The sequence below is a fragment of the Balaenoptera physalus genome (genome assembly GCF_965194825.1).
Source record: "Balaenoptera physalus genome assembly, chromosome: X".
NCBI classification, from domain to species: Eukaryota; Metazoa; Chordata; class Mammalia; order Artiodactyla; family Balaenopteridae; genus Balaenoptera; species Balaenoptera physalus.
In genome coordinates this window covers 79,017,061-79,034,277 of record NC_138903.1, presented here as the reverse complement: position 1 = coordinate 79,034,277, position 17,217 = coordinate 79,017,061, and the positions used below count along the sequence as shown (strand labels likewise).

Below are 17,217 nucleotides of genomic sequence, written 5' to 3'. Positions count from 1 at the left end.
ATCCTCCTTTAAAGGTTAACTATCTCTTTGCTAGACTAAACGTGCCCAATTCCTAATGAATCCACTCTAGTTTGTAAGTGTTCACTTTAAAATAAGGTGCCCAGGAATAGATGTACTGCTCCATGTTTGGTTTGACCAGAGCTGAGTACATTAGGACTGTTCCTTCTTGTGATCTTCTAATGCGATTTTACTATTGTGTGGGCTTAAAAAAAGTCACTTCTTCACATTTATTGAGCACCTCCTTTGGGTTGGATACTTAACATCTACTAAGCAACTTCTCCAAAGGTTCAGTGGCAGAGGTTCTCTGTTCTCTCTTACCCCGTGGAGCCAGGAGATGATATAGTTACCCTCTTCCAATCCTTCTTACTGTTATCTGCAGCCCTCCAGGTCTCTCACTTACTGAGCACCTCGGTACCTCACTTATAGTCTCCCCAACTCTGGCCCTTATCCTGAGTGACTTTAATGTCCTTGTAAATGACCCATCTACAAGTTTCATCCTTTCAATTTCCTGCCCTCACCCCACCCTGCCACAGAGCCGCATCCCTACACGTCCTAACCTCCTTCCTTCTTGTCTTGCAGGAACTACTTAGGCTTTGGAGCCCATTCTCTCCCACCTTCTTGAGGACCTTTCTTCATCAGTTATCCCCTCTCTCATCTGTATCTTCAGCCACTCTTTGTCTTTTTACTGGCTGCTTCCCATCAGCATTTAGATATGCTCAGCTTTCTCCTATTCAAAAAAGAAACAAACATGGACCTAGAGATTATCATACTCAGTGAAGTAAGTCAGACAGAGAAAGACAAACATCATATGATATCACTTATATGTGGAATCTAAAAAAATGATACAAATGAACTTATTTACAAAGCAGAAATAGACTCACAGATGTAGAAAACAAACTTATGGTTACCAAAGGGGAAAGGGAGGTGGGGGAGGGATAAACTAAGAGTTTGGGATTAACAGATACAAACTACTATATATAAAATAGATAAACAGCAAGGTCCTACTGTATAGCACAGTATCACAGAATCACTTTGCTGTATACCAGACGGTAACACAACATTGTAAATCAACTATACTTCAATTTTAAACAAAGAGAAACAAACAAGCAGAACTCTCCTTCGACTCTGTCCCTAACTGGTCCTCACCTTATTTCTTTCCTCCCACTATCATAGAAGCTTTTCAAAAGAGTAGTCTACACTTATTGTCTCCATTTCCTCACCTCCCATTCAAAAGCCAGCCCCGCCTCCCTCCACCCCACAGTCTGGCTTTTCTGACCCCAGAACACCACTGTTAACTGCTCTTGTTAAGGAAACCAATGACATCCTGATTGCCAAATCCAACGAACAATTTTAAGTCTTTGTTTTGGTGGACCTTTGTTTTACTGGACGTCTTTCTGCTGCATTTAACATCTCATTCTCGCTCCACTTCTGTCCTCATGCCTCTCTGGAAAGTGCCTACTCCTTGACTTTGGTCATGCTGCTCCTCTCCTGATTCTCCTCATTCCTCTCTAGTTGCTCCTTTATATGCTTCTTTGTGGACTCTTCTTCGGCCACCCATTAAGTGCTGGTGTTTCCCAGGATGTTTCTCATTCTACACCTTTCCCTTAGATCATCTCATCCATCCCCACGGTTTTATCGACTGTGCTGTTGACTCCCTAATCTATATCTATGGCCCCAGACCTCTCTTGTAAGCTTCAAGCCTGAATCCTCAATTGCAACTAAACATGTGGGACATATGTCCCACAGGTACCTCAACACCAAACTGTGTGTCACAAATTCATCTTCCTTTTCACATCTGTTCCTCCTGCTCTACCTACCCCATAACTACCATTTTGGTGACTCAGAACTTTATCCACAGTAGTCCAGGCCTGAATGTTGGGAGTCATCCTAGACTCTTCATTCAACTAGTTACCAAGACCTGTTAAGTCTACCTTCTAAGTGTCTATCTGGTATGTCTTTTCTTTATATTACTACATTGTATTAGTCTAGAGTCCCTATCATCTCTTTACTTTTTTAACTACTAAAATAGCTTCCCAAATGGTCTCCCTGACTCTTGGCCTACTCCCCTTTAATCTTTTCTCCATATTGGTACTAGAATGAGTTTTCTGTAACACATATCAGATCACATCATTCCTCTGCTTCAAGCCCTAACATGGCTCTCCACTGCTTACTGGTAGAGTCCAAACTGTTCCACACGCCTTACAAGGGCTTTCACAACCTGGCCCTGGCTACCCTTCTAGTCTTATCTTCTATAATCCTTTCCTTATCTTCTTGCCCAAATGGTATCAAACTGAACACCCCACCATGCCTCCATGCCTTTGTACACACTGTTCTTTCTGCTTAGAATGACCCCTTGTTTTCCAGCCAAACCCTTATTCACCTTTCAGAATTGGACTTGGTGTGTGTCTGGATAGATACACAAGAAACCAGTGACAGTGACTTGCCTCTGCAGAGAACGGAGTGGCTGGGGCACAGTGTCAGAAGGCAGATGTGCTTTGCCCATCTTTTTGTACATTTTATATTTTGTACCACAAATCTGAATCGGCTATTCAAAAAATAAATACAATGTGATCATTTTCTAAAAGACTCAGGGATCATGTCCCCCTAGAAAGTTGTCCCCCCCTCATATTCCTCCTCTGTAGTTTTCTGTCCCTTCTCTGTGCTGCCTCTGGGCCTAGTATGTGCTCCTATAAGTAGAATAATCACATTGTGTTGGAATTTATCTTGTAAGTTGCCAGTCTCCCCAGGTTGTGAGCTCCTTCAGGGTAGGGGCTGCATCTCATTTCTTATTTCCCTAGAATCTAGCACAGTGCTCCATGAATGTTTATTGAATAAATGAAGAAATGAGTGAATAAATGAATGAACTATGGGATTATAAAATTATAAAACAGGACTCTTAAGCCTGTGCTCTTTCCAGATCTCCCTCACTCTGTCCTTTTGCCCTGTGTTGAATCTAAAAGTAATACTTCACATTTATCCCTAAGTATTATCCATCACCTTGTCAGTTTGGGTTCAATAATCCAAGACTGCCCAGATCTGTTCAAAGTCCCTCCTAGCTCTGTGTCATCAGCAGATTTGATATGTACTTATATGTCTTATTCTGGGTCACTGAATCACAGAATTGGAATAATTTGTGTAGTACCTGCTGTTTATTGAACACCTACAGTGTGTTAAGCACTGTGCGAGGTGTTTTCACCTATGACATTGTCACAGTATTTGCTTCAAGGTACGTGTTTTTATCTCTGGTTTACAGATGAGGAAATTGAAATCAGTGTGGTTAAGTACTTTGCCTAGGGTCACATTGCTAATAAGTGGTAAAGCTGAGATTTGAACTGAGGTCTTTTGACTTCAAAATTTATACTTGATTCATAACACTACACTGGTTAAAAGGGGTGTCTACATTGCCTGACTGCCGGGCAAGGGGTTCTCCAAGGTTGGCTCGAACTCCTCGGTGCCTGGTGGTCATTGCTCCTCAAGGCAGCCCATTCCAACTTTGAACTGCTCTGACCGTTTTTAAAGCTCTTATTTGTAGGAAGCCAAAATTATAAATGAGCTGAACAAGATACAGCCAAGAATAGAGCTTTTTGGCTCACTCCTAGAACTTCCCTTCTAGTCTGACACCAAATCATTCGTTTGTTCAATCAGTTACAGACTCATTTCAACAAACAGCTGGAGCACCCAGCCTATATTCTGCCATCTCATCTGCAATGAAATTATGGGAAACTTTGTCTAATGCCTGGATGAAATGAAATCCACTATAGCTATCACATTCTCTGATCTGCCAATCTAGTAACCAGGTCAAAGAAAAAAAAAAAAAAAAAGGAACTGAAGTGTGGGAGGGATATTTGTTTTTTAACCGGGCAATTTGTCAATGACTCAAAGTAATGAGTTTCTAGCAGCAGACTTTCAGACACCATTGACAGGCTGTCAGGAAGATGATTTTGGGGCAGTGGGCTTCCTGCTGCTCTTCAAATGACATCTAAGTAGGCAGGGCCCCCCATTTTCATTGCTTTGAATTGTGCAGCACCTGGTTTTATTTAGGCTCCCATTTCAGGTTTCTATGCTTTTATTTTTCTTTGTGTTCTACCCTTGCACATGTTTTCTCTATCTGGCTCTTTCCCTAAATTTCTACACCCTCCCCCCAAACACACACACACACACCCTCCTTGTCATTTGAGAATCAGTGCACGCAGCCCTTCCTCTGGACACCTTCTCTGGTGCCTCCAAACTGGGTAACTGTTTCTCCTCCTGTGTGATGTAATGGAAAGTGCACGAAATATCCATCGCAAAGTAGATGCCCAATAAATGCTAGTTTCCTTCTCCCTTTCCCCAGGTATTTCGCTAAAATAGTACTGATCACGCCATATCATGTTTTCTTGTTTACTTGTCTGGCTTCATCAGTCAATTCTGAATTCATGTGTTCTATCATTCAACACATATTTATTGCATGTCTATTGTACGTGCAAGTCATTGTTCATGCTAGGTGCTGTGGATACAATAATTTCTGAAAATCATACTTTCACTGTATCTTTTTCATTTTTGCATTCATAGCACTTAGCATAGTGCCTGGCAAATAAAGATTGCTCATTATAGGTTTGTTAAGAGAATGCATTTCCTCAGAAGAGTTTCTCAGAAGTGTGGTCCTCGGACTACTTGCATCTGGATCACCAAAGGGTGCAGGTTAAATGTTAAATGTCAGTTCCCAGATCTTGCTCTAGATCTGCCGAGTCAGATTCTCTTAAGTGTGGGCTTCAAGAAGCTGCATTTCAGTCTAACTCTGCAGGTATTTCTTTCACACTAAAATTTGGGAACCGTTGCAAAATAGGAGTGGGGGAGGGGGGAGAACTAATGCATATTTTTGAAAAGTGTAGCTAAAACCATTTGAATCATTTTTAATGCCTCCGACTACAGTAGGAAAATTTAGTAAAGGGGGAAAAGGGCATTCATTAAAATTATCTGGGAAGGGTTTTTAAGTAGACTTGGAATATTCAAATAATTAAATAAAAGCCTGAAGTCTAAGATGATGAGTGGAATTATTGCTAATAAAATCGAATCTTAATTTAGGTGAGATTTATGATGCCAGAGAGTTTTTATTTTTATAGAGCTTCTTGTGTACTTGATAGTACATAGGGATTCTGCCTAACCTAACAACACAATATATTGATTTCCATATCATAGACTCGAATCACAAATTTATTATTTTAAATCATAAGAGAGTATGCCACAAGTGTATTTGTGCTTTGACCCTGATTATGTATGTGTTTTATCTGATGCCTAGTCCTTGATCAGGATGATACTAGTGCTCATTCTCCATGAAAATTTGATCCATTTTACTGTCTTATGCTGTATTTTCCGAGAGTGTACTGTTATTAAATGTGTTCTTCGGTAATAGATGAGGTATGTAAGATCTGAGTCAACCAAAGGTAGCATAACTTCCCTTTCAGGAAGCCTTGCAAAATGCGGTTTTATGACCATGTTCCTGGGGCTTGGAACTTGCTATTTTTGGTTTGCCTTGATGTGATCCTCATGGTCAAGAGCTGAGATGTCTATGCATCTGGCACAAACCTCTTAAATATCCACAGGTTTGTATTTCAGTTTCCCTCCTTCTAACTTGACTTTTGTTAAATTTGATTTAGGGTTTCTTTGGTGGTGATACTGCTGCTGAGCTGGATCGGGCACTGCTGCCCTCACAGCGCCCACTGGGCACTATGTCCAAGGACCTGAGAATTCTGTGCAGCGACTCCTCCCTGGAGCAGAGCGAGTACCAGGAGCAGCTGCTTAGTAGCAACGACGATGAGCGTGAAAAATTACTGAAGGAAAGCTCCACACTGTATGTGGGGAATCTTTCCTTTCATGCAACCGAAGAGCAAATATTTGAGCTCTTTAGTAGATGTGGTGATGTCAAGAATGTTTTTATGGGCCTGGATAAAATAAAGAAAACGGCATGTGGTTTCTGTTTTGTAGAATACTATAACAGAGCTGATGCCAAAAATGCCATGCGATTCCTAAATGAGACCCACCTAGATGACCGTATTATCCACATAGTTTGGGATATAGGCTTTAGAGAGGGCAGACAATATGGCCATGGCCAATCTGGGAGCCAGGTAAAAGATGAATTTTGTGAAGAGGAGGCTTTGGAAAACAGGCTCAGGTCTGTGGCAGGAGAGAAATCCACTAGAGAAAACACCTGCAACTCTAGCCCCTAAAAAAATAATTAAAGAACAATACCAGGTCAGCAAATAGCCCATTTCATAACAAATCTAAATTACTTTATTTGCTGGGCAGAAACCCTTTTGCTGTATCTTTCTCTCTGAAATGTTATTAAATGGTGTGAACAAAAATAGTCTCTTGTTCTTGTCTTAATGTTGAAGCTGGTTGTCAGATTACCAGTTTGATCATCAGGTGGTCAAAAGTGAAGTGTTCTTCAGGAATAAATTAGGTACGTGAGATATGAGTCATGAAAAGCACAACTTCCCTTTCAGGAAGCGTCAGTTGGATTTTATGACCATGTTCCCAGGGCCTGAAATGATCATTTTTTTTAGACTTTGTATAAAATAAAGTCAAATAATTGGAAAACTTTAAAAAAATTATTAAAAGAATACAAGCACATTATTTTAAAATATTAAAAAATCCAGAAGAGTCTATAATGAAAGCAAAAATCCTCCTGCCCCACCTCTTCCTACCCCAGGCCTATTCCCTGGGTAATAACTTTCAATTATTTTAGCAGGTTGTTTTGGTTTCTTTCCTGGTAGTTTCCTCCATATTTCTAAATAACATGACTGCTTATACTGTTTATTTTAATTTTAAATGTCATCTACTGACTCCCTGCTTTCACAGATGAGAATTTAGCTCACTTACACCCCCACTGGCACTTCTCTTCTCTCAATCCTCTCAATATAGTTTACAACACTTTACTTACATTTTCTATTGTTACATCACATAGGTTAGGTTATGCTGCAGTAACAAACAACCCCAAAAGCCTTAGTGGCTTAAAATCACTAAAGTCTGCTCCTCACACTACATTTCCATTGCTGATTGCCATGATCATGTTCCTTCTGGGGCCCAGAAGTCTTATCTACTATCAGTAGTGTGAATCAGTTATGGTAATTCCCTCTTTCTTGCTGGTGATTGGTTTAGGAATCCAGGCTTAAGCCAATCAGAGGTTTACAATCCTGTGAGATTAGTTATTAATAAGGTCATAGGTGGACAATGACCAGTGGGGACACCAATAAGACAGAAATGAAGGATTTTTAATTTATGTTTGAAGGAGCGGTTGTCTCTCTCCTTCCCACTGGAAGTGAATAAGTATGTGTACAATGATTGCTACAGGCAGCCTTCTTACAACCACAAGAGAAAAAAATCCCTAGGATGAACTGGACTCTTTAGAAGGTGGGAAGAAGGACCAAAGAAACTGTGTCCTTCACAAAATTATCCAGCTGCCGAATCAACTAACCTTGTAGCACACACTACATCTGGATGTCCTATTATGTGAGATAATACATTATTTTATCCTGTAAGCCAGCTTGTTTACATGCATCTGAAAGTACTCTGATACCAGATACTTTTTCTTAATTTCATTCTTGTACAAAGGATTTAAATTGCGCTCTCATGACCCCAAACTTACCTCTCCAGGGTTCATCACCTTTCACCTGGAAAGTTCGATAAAATCACCTTCTTACTCCTGAATCCTTCACCCTGTGACCTGAGGTTATCCTCTCCATTCAGTAACATTCTTTCCTTAGTAGAGGAGGAAAGGGAATGCCAATTTCTATAAATATTATGTGCCGGAAAATTTGCTAGAGGCTTTAAAACACAATTTCATTTACTCTTAACAACTCTGCGCCCCTTACATAGATGAGAAAACTGAAGATCAGAGAGGTAAGGGTATCAACTAGTAAGTGGTAGAGCTGGGGTTCAAACCAAGGCGTCTATGTCAATGATGTTGCCCTTAATCAAGGTACTCTATTATCTCTTTCCCTTATCTTCAGTCAGGCCAGGAGGTCCAAACCTCTCTTTGAGTTTCCTCTTCTCAGGAAATTATCCCACTGACTACATCGTATCTGAGCTCTCTCTCCCTCAAGCAAGCTTCTCAAGTGTGATCGCCTTTCAGCCTTAACGTCGAGGATCACTCAGACTCCACCCAGCCATATTTATCTTTACTCTCTGGGAGAAACAGGAGTACCCAACATGCATTTCTGGCCAATTTAGCTTACTCTGCATACAGCAATGGAGTTTACTAACTTTTTAGCATCCCCTCTTTGTAACTTCCGTAAAATATAAAAAGAGATTTTTCAAGTCATGGGATTAAAATTTTGTTTTTATCACAGGATGTTTGTGGAGGAGTACCTTGGCATATCTCCCAACCACTCTTCATAGTGGCTACCCACTTAGCCTGCTCCCAAGGATGTCTTTAAGGATTTATCAATGTCCTATGAAGCATACTGTTGGTTAAGTTAAAGGAACTTTCATACTGTATGGCTAGAAGACTCCTCCAGTAGTTCTTACAATATAACATATTCTTTAAAATCATGCTGAATAGGGACTTCCCTGGTGGCACAGTGGTTGAGAGTCTGCCTGCCAATGCAGGGGACACGGGTTCTAGCCCTGCTCCGGGAAGATCCCACATGCCACGGAGCAACTAAGCCCGTGCGCCACAACTACTGAGCCTGCGCTCTAGAGCCCGCGAGCCACAACTACTGAGCCCACCTGCCACAACTACTGAAGCTCGCGTGCCTAGAGCCCGTGCTCCGCAACAAGAGAAGCCACCAAAATGAGAAGCCCACACACCACAACGAAGAGTAGCCCCTGCTCACCGCAACTTCGCCACGCACAGCAACGAAGACCCAACGCAGCCAAAAATAAATTTAAAAATAAAATAAATAAATTTATAAAAAATCATGCTGAATAAATCAATAGAATAAAGGATAAAAATCACATGATCAAAATTCAATAGATGCAGAAAAAACATTTGAAAAAATTCAATACCCTTATCATGATAAAAATGCTCAACATAGTAGGAATAGAACAGGACTTCCTCACTCTGATAAAGGACACCTATGAAAACCCTACAGCTAATATACTCAATGATGAAAGACTGAAAGCTTTCCTCCTAAGATCAGGAACAATAGACTTTTATTCAATATTGTGCTGGAGGTTTTAAGCTAAGATAATTAGGCAAGAAAATGAAATAAAAGACATTCATATTGAAAAGGAATAAGTAAAATATCTTTACTTGAAGGTTGCAAGAGAAAATCCTAAGGGGTCCACAAAAAAGAGAACTACTAGAGGTAATAATTCAGCAAAGTTGCAGGGGATAAAATCAATATACAAAAATTAATTTCACGTCTATGAACTAGCAATAAAAAATCCAAAATGAAATTAAGAAAGCAATTCCATTTAAAATAGCACCAAGAAGAATAAAATACTTAGGAAAAAATGCAAAACAAGAGTGCCAAATTTATACTCTGAAAACTACAAAATATTGTTGAAAGAAATTGAAGAAGACTTAAAGGAATGGAAAAATATATCCCATGATCATGGATTGGAAGACTTATTAATATTGTTAAGAGGACAATACCTCCCAAATTGATCAACTGTTTCAGTGCAATTCCTATCAAAATCCCAGCTGGCTTTTTTTTTTTTTTTTAGAAATTGACAGGTTGATCCAAGAGTTCATATGAAAATGTAATAGAATAGCCAAAACAATCTTGAAAGAGAAGAACCAAGTTGGAAGGCTCACACTTCCTGATTTCAAAACATACTACAAAGCTGCAGTAAACAAGACAGTGTTGTACTGCCATAAGAATAGACATATAGATCAATGGAATAGAATTGGGAGTCCAGAAGTAAACCCTCACATTTACAGCCAAATTATTTTTGACAAGGGTACCAACACAATTCAATGGGGGAAAGAATAGCCTTTAAAGCAAATGGTACTGGGACAGCTTTAAATGGATATCCACATGCAAAAGAGTAAAGCTGGACACCTACCACGCAGCATATACAAAAATTATTTCAAAATGGATTAAATAACTAAAGATAAGAGCTAAAACTATAAAACTCTTAGAAGAAAACATAAACATAAATCTTTAAGACCTTGGGATAGGCAATGGTTTCTTAGGTATGGCACCAAAAGCCAAAGAAAAAATAGATAATTGGATATTATCAAAAATTTAAAATTTTGTGCTTCAAAGGACACCACCAAGAAAGTAGAAAGACAATCCACAGAATGGGAGAAACATTTTGTAAACCATATATCTGATAAGGAACTTGTATCTAGAATATATGAAGAATTCTTACAATTCAACAAAAAAAGACAAACAACCTAAGTAAAAATGGGCAAAGGATCTGAATAGACATTTCTCCAAAGAAGAAATACCCATGGTCAATAAGCACATGAAAAGATACTCAGTGTCTTTAGCAATCAGGGAAATGCAAACCAAAACCACAATGAGATGCTACTTCACAAACAGTAGGATGGCTATAACCAAAAAGTCAGATTCTAATAACAAGCGTTGGTGAGGATACAGAGATACAGGAACACTTATACATTGCTGATGGGAATTTAACTTGGCACGGCTGCTTTGGAAATAGTCTGGCAGTACCTTGAAATGTTAAGCAAAGGGTTGCCAAATGACCCAGCAATTCTTCTCCTAGGTACATACCCAAGAGAAATGAAAACATATGCCCACACAAAAACTTGCACACGAATGTTCATAGCACCATAATTTATTAGAGGCAAAAAGTGGAAACAACTCAACCGTCCATCTACTAATGAATGGATAGATAAAATGTGGTATATCCATACAATAAAATATTATTTGGCCATGAAAAGAAATGAAGTACTGATACATGCTATAATATGGATGAACTTTGAAAACATTATGCTGAGAGGCACCAGTCAAAAAGGACCACTTATATGAAATGTCCACTGTAGGTAAATCCACAGAGACAGAAAGCAGATTAATAGTTGCCAGGATCCAGGGAGGTGGGGGGCAATGATTGCTATTTGGTATGAGATTTCTTTTTGGGGTAGTGAAAATGTTCCACACTGATTGTAGTGATGGTTGCACAACTCTATGAATATACTAAAACCTTTAAATGGGTGAATTGTGTGGTGTGTGACATGTCTCAATAAAACTGTTTAAAAAAAATCACACTGAATAAAAAGTTTGTTGGGGGCTTCCCTGGTGGCGCAGTGGTTAAGAATCCGCCTGCCAATTCAGGGGACACAGGTTTGATCCCTGGTCCTGGAAGATCCCACATGCCACGGAGCAACTAAGCCCGTGTGCCACAACTACTGAGCCCTCATGCCACAACTACTGAAGCCCACGCACCTAGAGACCGTGCTCCGCAACAAGAGAAGCCACCGCAATGAGAAGCCCGTGCACTACAACTAAGAGTAGCCCCCGCTCACCACAACTAGAGAGAAAGCCCTCACACAGCAACACAGGCCCAATGCAGCCAAAAAATAAATAAATAAATAAATTTATTAAAAAAAAAAGTTTGTTGGATATGGGCAGATATAGGGGGAGACAGGCTATTTTATCTGTGTATATCCTGGCAATATTGAAGGCTTCTTCAATTTAAAATTTATTATAGGGCTTCCCTGGTGGCGCAGTGGTTGAGAATCTGCCTGCCAATGCAAGGGACATGGATTTGAGCCCTGGTCTGGGAAGATCCCACATGCCGCAGAGCAACTAGGCCCGTGAGCCACAATTACTGAGCCTGCGCATCTGGAGCCTGTGCTCCGCAACAGGAGAGGCCGCAATAGTGAGAGGCCCGCGCACCGTGATGAAGAGTGACCCCCACTTGCCGCAACTAGAGAAAGCCCTCGCACAGAAACGAAGACCCAACACAGCCATAAATAAATAATAAATAAATTTAAAAAAAATTATTATATAAGACTTGTCTTCCCTACAACCCTACTTTCACCCCCAATCCGTCTTCTTTCAATTTGTGTTCCTTGATGGTTTTTCTATGGTGCTAGCACCACCAACACTTTCCTTTGTGGGGAGGGGGGATATATATTTAGTCAGACATTTGGATTCGTTCCTGTTTTCTCTTTGTCCTGATAAGGATAGGGCACTGGACCAATTTCTGATCTCAATCTAGGGATAACTGGAAAGGATATATAATGCTACCTTTAAATCACCTCCTCCCTGAAAAACACTTTCTCTGTCCTCTTGATGCTCTTGGATTTTTTATTTTTATTTTTTATTTTTGCAACTGGACAATGAGATTTTCATCTTCACCAATTTTCCAGACCAAAAAAAATCCCCCTGGAACTTTAACTAGCTGTCCCCAGTGGGTGTAAATTGGGCACAAGGTACAAAATAACGAACTGAGAATGGCCTTGTATCTCACCTCATAGGATCTCACATCTCATCTCATAGGATTCCCCCAAAACTCCCTTACTGAGATAATCCATGCTTTTCTCTAATAAAGTTCACTGTTTTATTATATATGTTCATTTGCTGGTGGGCAGATAAGACCTGCAGATAACAGCTTATTCAAGGTTTACCAAGAAATCAGGGAAATGAAAAGGAGGGAAAACTAATGAGTTATAAATTCTTTAATAGTCTTATAATAGATTTCTAAGTATTTTGAAAAAATGTGGTTTCACTATGTTTTGTTTTTGTTTTTGTTTTTGTTTTTTGGTTTCACTATTTTTGAACTCATATTCATTAAATAATTATTGAGTGCCTACTATATGCCAGCCAGTCTGTAGATTCTGGGAATATAGCAATGAACAAAATGGACAAAAATTCCTGCCTTCATGGATCTTGTATTCTAAAAGGAGGAGACATAATAAATACATACAATATATATGTTGGATGGTGATAAGTACTATGGTGTTAAAACACTATTTAGTGAATGAGCAGGTAGGATTGCAATTTAATATAGAGTGGTCAGGAAAGGCCTCACTCAGAAAGTGTCACTTGATCAAAAATCTTTAAGAGGTGAAGGAGCTAGCCATTTGGATATTTGAGTGTGGTAGATTGTATGACTGTAATAATCCCTCTCATGCAGCATGCCCTTTTTGTAATGTGACTTTGCTACTCCTCCTATCAAGAAGTGGAGTTTCCCCTCTTCTTCTTGAACCTGGGTTGCTCCTGTGACTTGCTTTGACTAATAGAATGGGACAGGAATGATTTGTAAAATTATCAATGCTAGACCTTAAGAGGTTTTGCAGCTTCTGTTTTTACCCTCTTAGAAAGTGGCTGCTACATAGAGAAATCCAGCCTCTCCTGATGTAGAAACAGGCCACAAGGAGAATTAAAGTGCCCCAGTTGACAGCGAGCACGAAGGCTCCATTCTTGTGAGTGGGGCCATACTGGATCCTCCAGACCTAGTCAAGCTGCCCCATCCAATACCATGTGGAGCAGAGCTGAGCCATCCCCACTGAACTCCGCCCAAAGAGGAGACAGACCAAAAAAGGTAAATAAGTAGAATAATTATAAATTATAGTAAGTTCTACAAAGGAAACAAACAAGAGGCTAAGAAGGAGAATAATATAAGGGACCTAATTTATTTAGAAGGATTGGCCAGGGAAGCCATATCTAAGGAAATGGCATTTGAGTTCAGACATAAAGGATATAAAGGAATGGTGGTAAGAGTATACTAGGCAGAGGGAAAAGCAAGTGCAAAAACCCAGTCTCGAAAGAGAGCTTAGGTGTTTCAAGCACTTTTTAAAGACAAGGGGGGCTAAAACAAGGGAGTTGATTCCGGGGAAACAGACAGAGATTTGATTATACAAAGTCCAGCAGTTGATAAAGAATTTGTATTTTTCCCTAGGTGAACTAAAGGGTTCTAAGCTGTGTAGTGACATGATCTTTCATTTTAAAAGGGTTACTTCTGCTGCTGTGGGAGAATGGATTAGAGGGGTCAAGAATGCAAGTGGAGAAATTAGGTCCTATTGCAATCCAGACTTGAGTGGAAAGTAGTCCTGTTAGAGTGACGACAATGAAGATGGAGAAGTGTGACTAGCTTTAAGATATGTTTTGAAGATACAGCCTGCTGAGGAGTGAGGGCAGGATAAGGGAAAAGGAAGAATCAAAGATGACACATCGATTTCTGGCTTAGGCAATAGGATTGATGGTAGTGCTCACTACTGAACGTAAGGAGATGATTAGGGGACTCCAGACTTCAGTTTTGAATGCATAAAGTGTGCTATATTTGTGAGATATCTTTATATAGGTGTCAAGTGGCCAACCGGAACTCAGAGGAGAACTCTGATTGAAAGATTTAAATTTGGGTGTCATCAAAATAAAATACGGTATTTAAATCTACGGGAATGGCTAAGATCACCCAATGAGAGAACATAGAGTAAAAACAGAAGAGAGTATAAGACAGATCACTGAAGAATACCAATATTTAAAAATTAGCTAAAGGAGGAGCAGATAGTTAAGCAGAATGAGTAGTGGCTAAGCAGTTAGGGGGAAAATCACGGGAGAACGGTGTCAAGAAAGGCAAGAGAGAAGTGTATTTCAAACTGGAAGGAGTGGTCAACAGGATTGAATGCTTCCTCTCGCATTCCTCAGAATAGCTATTTTGACCCTATACTATGTACTTCTCTCCTTGCACTGCGTAGATGACTTTGCCTCCTACTCACAAAGAAAATAGGTCCATCAGGAAGGAAATCTCTCTCACCAACTCCTTACGTACAAACTTACAAACTTACCTACGTATGCACAGTACCATGTTTTCTTTCTTTTTTTTTTTTAAATTAATTTATTTATTTTTGGCTGCGTTGGGTCTTCCTTGCTGCGTGCGTGCTTTCTCTAGTTGCGGCGAGCGGGGGCTACTCTTCATTGTGGTGCGCAGGCTTCTCTTGTTGAGGAGCTCGGGCTCTACTCGCACGGGCTTCAGTAGTTGTGGCACGCGGGCTTCCGTAGTTGTGGCTCGCGGGCTCTAGAGCGCAGGCTCAGTAGTTGTGGCGCACGGGCTTCACTGCTCCGTGGCATGTGAGAACTTCCCGGACCAGGGCTTGAACCCGTGTCCCCCGCATTGGCGGGTGGATCTTAACCACTGTGCCACCAGGGAAGCCCTGTTTTCTTCCTTCTTAAGTGCAAATCTATCTACTCTCCTGTCTAAGGCTAATGCTCCAACGATGCGGAACTGCACCAATGTGCCCCATGCCAGCGGTATCCCCTCTCTCCTGTACCTTTACCCTATTTCCACTTGATGTTTCCCCTGAGGCTATAAACTGGCACGAATCTGTCCCATCTGTACAACAGCAGCAGCTGCAACCACTACCACCACTGTCCTCCCTCTGGACTTGCCTCCACAGGCAAACTTGATAAAAGAAGTCGAAAGTAAAGTAAAACTAGTTGATAAGAAGTTGCTGTCTCCACTTCTTCATCTCAGAGTCACTTCTTTTTGTGAAATTTTAGCTTTTTATTTATTTATTTAAAAATTTATTTATTTATTTATTATTTTTGGCTGTGTTGGGTCTTCGTTTCTCTGCGAGGGCTTTCTTCAGTTGTGGCGAGTGGGGGCCACTCTTCATCGCGGTGCGCGGGCCTCTCACTGTCGCGGCCTCTCTTGTTGCGGAGCACAAGCTCCAGACGCGCAGGCTCAGTAGGTGTGGCTCATGGGCCTAGTTGCTCCGTGGCATGTGGGATCCTCCCAGACCAGGGCTCGAACCCGTGTCCCCTGCATTGGCAGGCAGATTCTCAACCACTGCGCCACCAGGGAAGCCCTTTAGCTTTTTATTTGAACATAACTTCAGACACAGAAAACTTGCAAGAAGAGTTTTAAAAAATCCCATTTTGCCCTTCACTCAGATGCCCCAAATGTTAACATTTTACCACATGTGCTTCCTCCTCCTCCTCCTCCTCCTTCTCGTCCTTCTTCTCCTCCTCTCTCTCCCACTTCTTCTTCTCCTTCTCCTCCTCCTTCTCCTTCTTCTCCTTCTCCTCCTTCTTCTTCATCTCCCCCCCCATCGCCACACACACACACACTTATGTTCTGGACCATTTGAGAGTAATTTGCAGACATGATGCCATCTACCCTTATATATTTCAGAGTGTTTTTCCTAATAATAAGGATATTGTCTTACATAACTCAAGCACAATGATCAAAATCAGGAATTAACCTTGATAAAGTATTAATAAAACTACAGACCTAATTCCTAATTCAGATATCGCTGAATGCATTGTCCCAATAGTGTCCTCTGTAGCAGAAGAAAATCTTGGTTCGTGAGTAGCACTCAGCTTTCGTGCCTCCTTTAATCTGGAATAATTCTACGGTCCTTGTGTTTCGTGACATTGACGGTTTTGAAGAGTATAGGCCAGCTATTTTGTAGAATGTCCTTCAGTTTGAGTGTATCTGAATTTTCCTCATGATTAGGTTCAGATTATGTGCTTTTAGAAAGAGCATCACAGAAGGCCTGTGTCCTCAGTAGGCACATGTTGTTGATTTGTCCCATTAGTGGCCATATTAACTTTGACCACTTGGTTCAGATTCTGTTTGTTGGGTTTCTCTGCTGTAAAGTTATTATTTTTTCCCTCTTGTACTGATAGATATCTAGTAAGGAAACACTTTGAGACTATATAAATATCTTTTTACTCAAACTTTCATCCACCAGTTTTAGCATCCACTGATGAGTCTTTATAAGAGGGAGGAAGGAGAGCAGTTAGAGAAGGTGATATGACATCAGAGGCAGAGACAGTGAAGGATATGTGACAAGATTATGCTGCTGGCTTTGAAGATGAAGGAAGGGGCCATGAGGCAAAGGAATGCAGGCAATCTCTAGCAGCTGGCAGAGGCAAGCAAATGGATTATTCGCTAGAGCCTCCAGAAAGAACCAGTCCTATTGACACCTTGACTTTAGCTCAGTGAGACCGATTTTAGATTTCTGACCTCCAGAAGCATAAGAAGATAAATTTGTATTGTTCTAAGCCACTAAGTTTGTGGCACTTTGATAATCAACGCAATAGAAATAGAAATACAATACAATAGGAATACAGTACAGTAGCAGTAAAAAACTAATTCACTTAGCTCCTTGATACTACACTGTCCTGCTTTTCCTACCTCTTTGGCTGCTCTTCTTCCTTCCTTCCAGGGGTCTCTTCCTCTGCCACTCCTTAAATAGTGATGATCCCCCAAACTCTGTCCTCAGCCCATCTCTCACCTTATTTTGCAGTCTCTTCCTAGGTGAACTTATCTGTTCTCATAATTCCAGTGTGCACACTCATGATTTCCACATCTGTG

At 40.6% G+C, this 17,217-nt stretch overlaps 1 long non-coding RNA gene and 2 pseudogenes across 3 annotated transcripts in view; 1 reads left to right on the top strand and 2 right to left on the bottom strand.

Annotated features, from left to right (window-relative positions):
- Positions 1 to 17,217, bottom strand: part of LOC309653145 — an 823,893-nt gene that overhangs the window by 358,165 nt on the left and 448,511 nt on the right. The window lies entirely within an intron of this gene.
- Positions 1 to 17,217, bottom strand: part of LOC309653092 (small ribosomal subunit protein mS38 pseudogene) — a 426,376-nt pseudogene that overhangs the window by 116,886 nt on the left and 292,273 nt on the right. The gene's annotated exons all lie outside the window — the stretch shown is intronic.
- Positions 4,917 to 6,243, top strand: LOC309652732 (nuclear cap-binding protein subunit 2 pseudogene; annotated as a pseudogene). Its single transcript has one exon. The product of its transcript is annotated as a nuclear cap-binding protein subunit 2 pseudogene (transcript).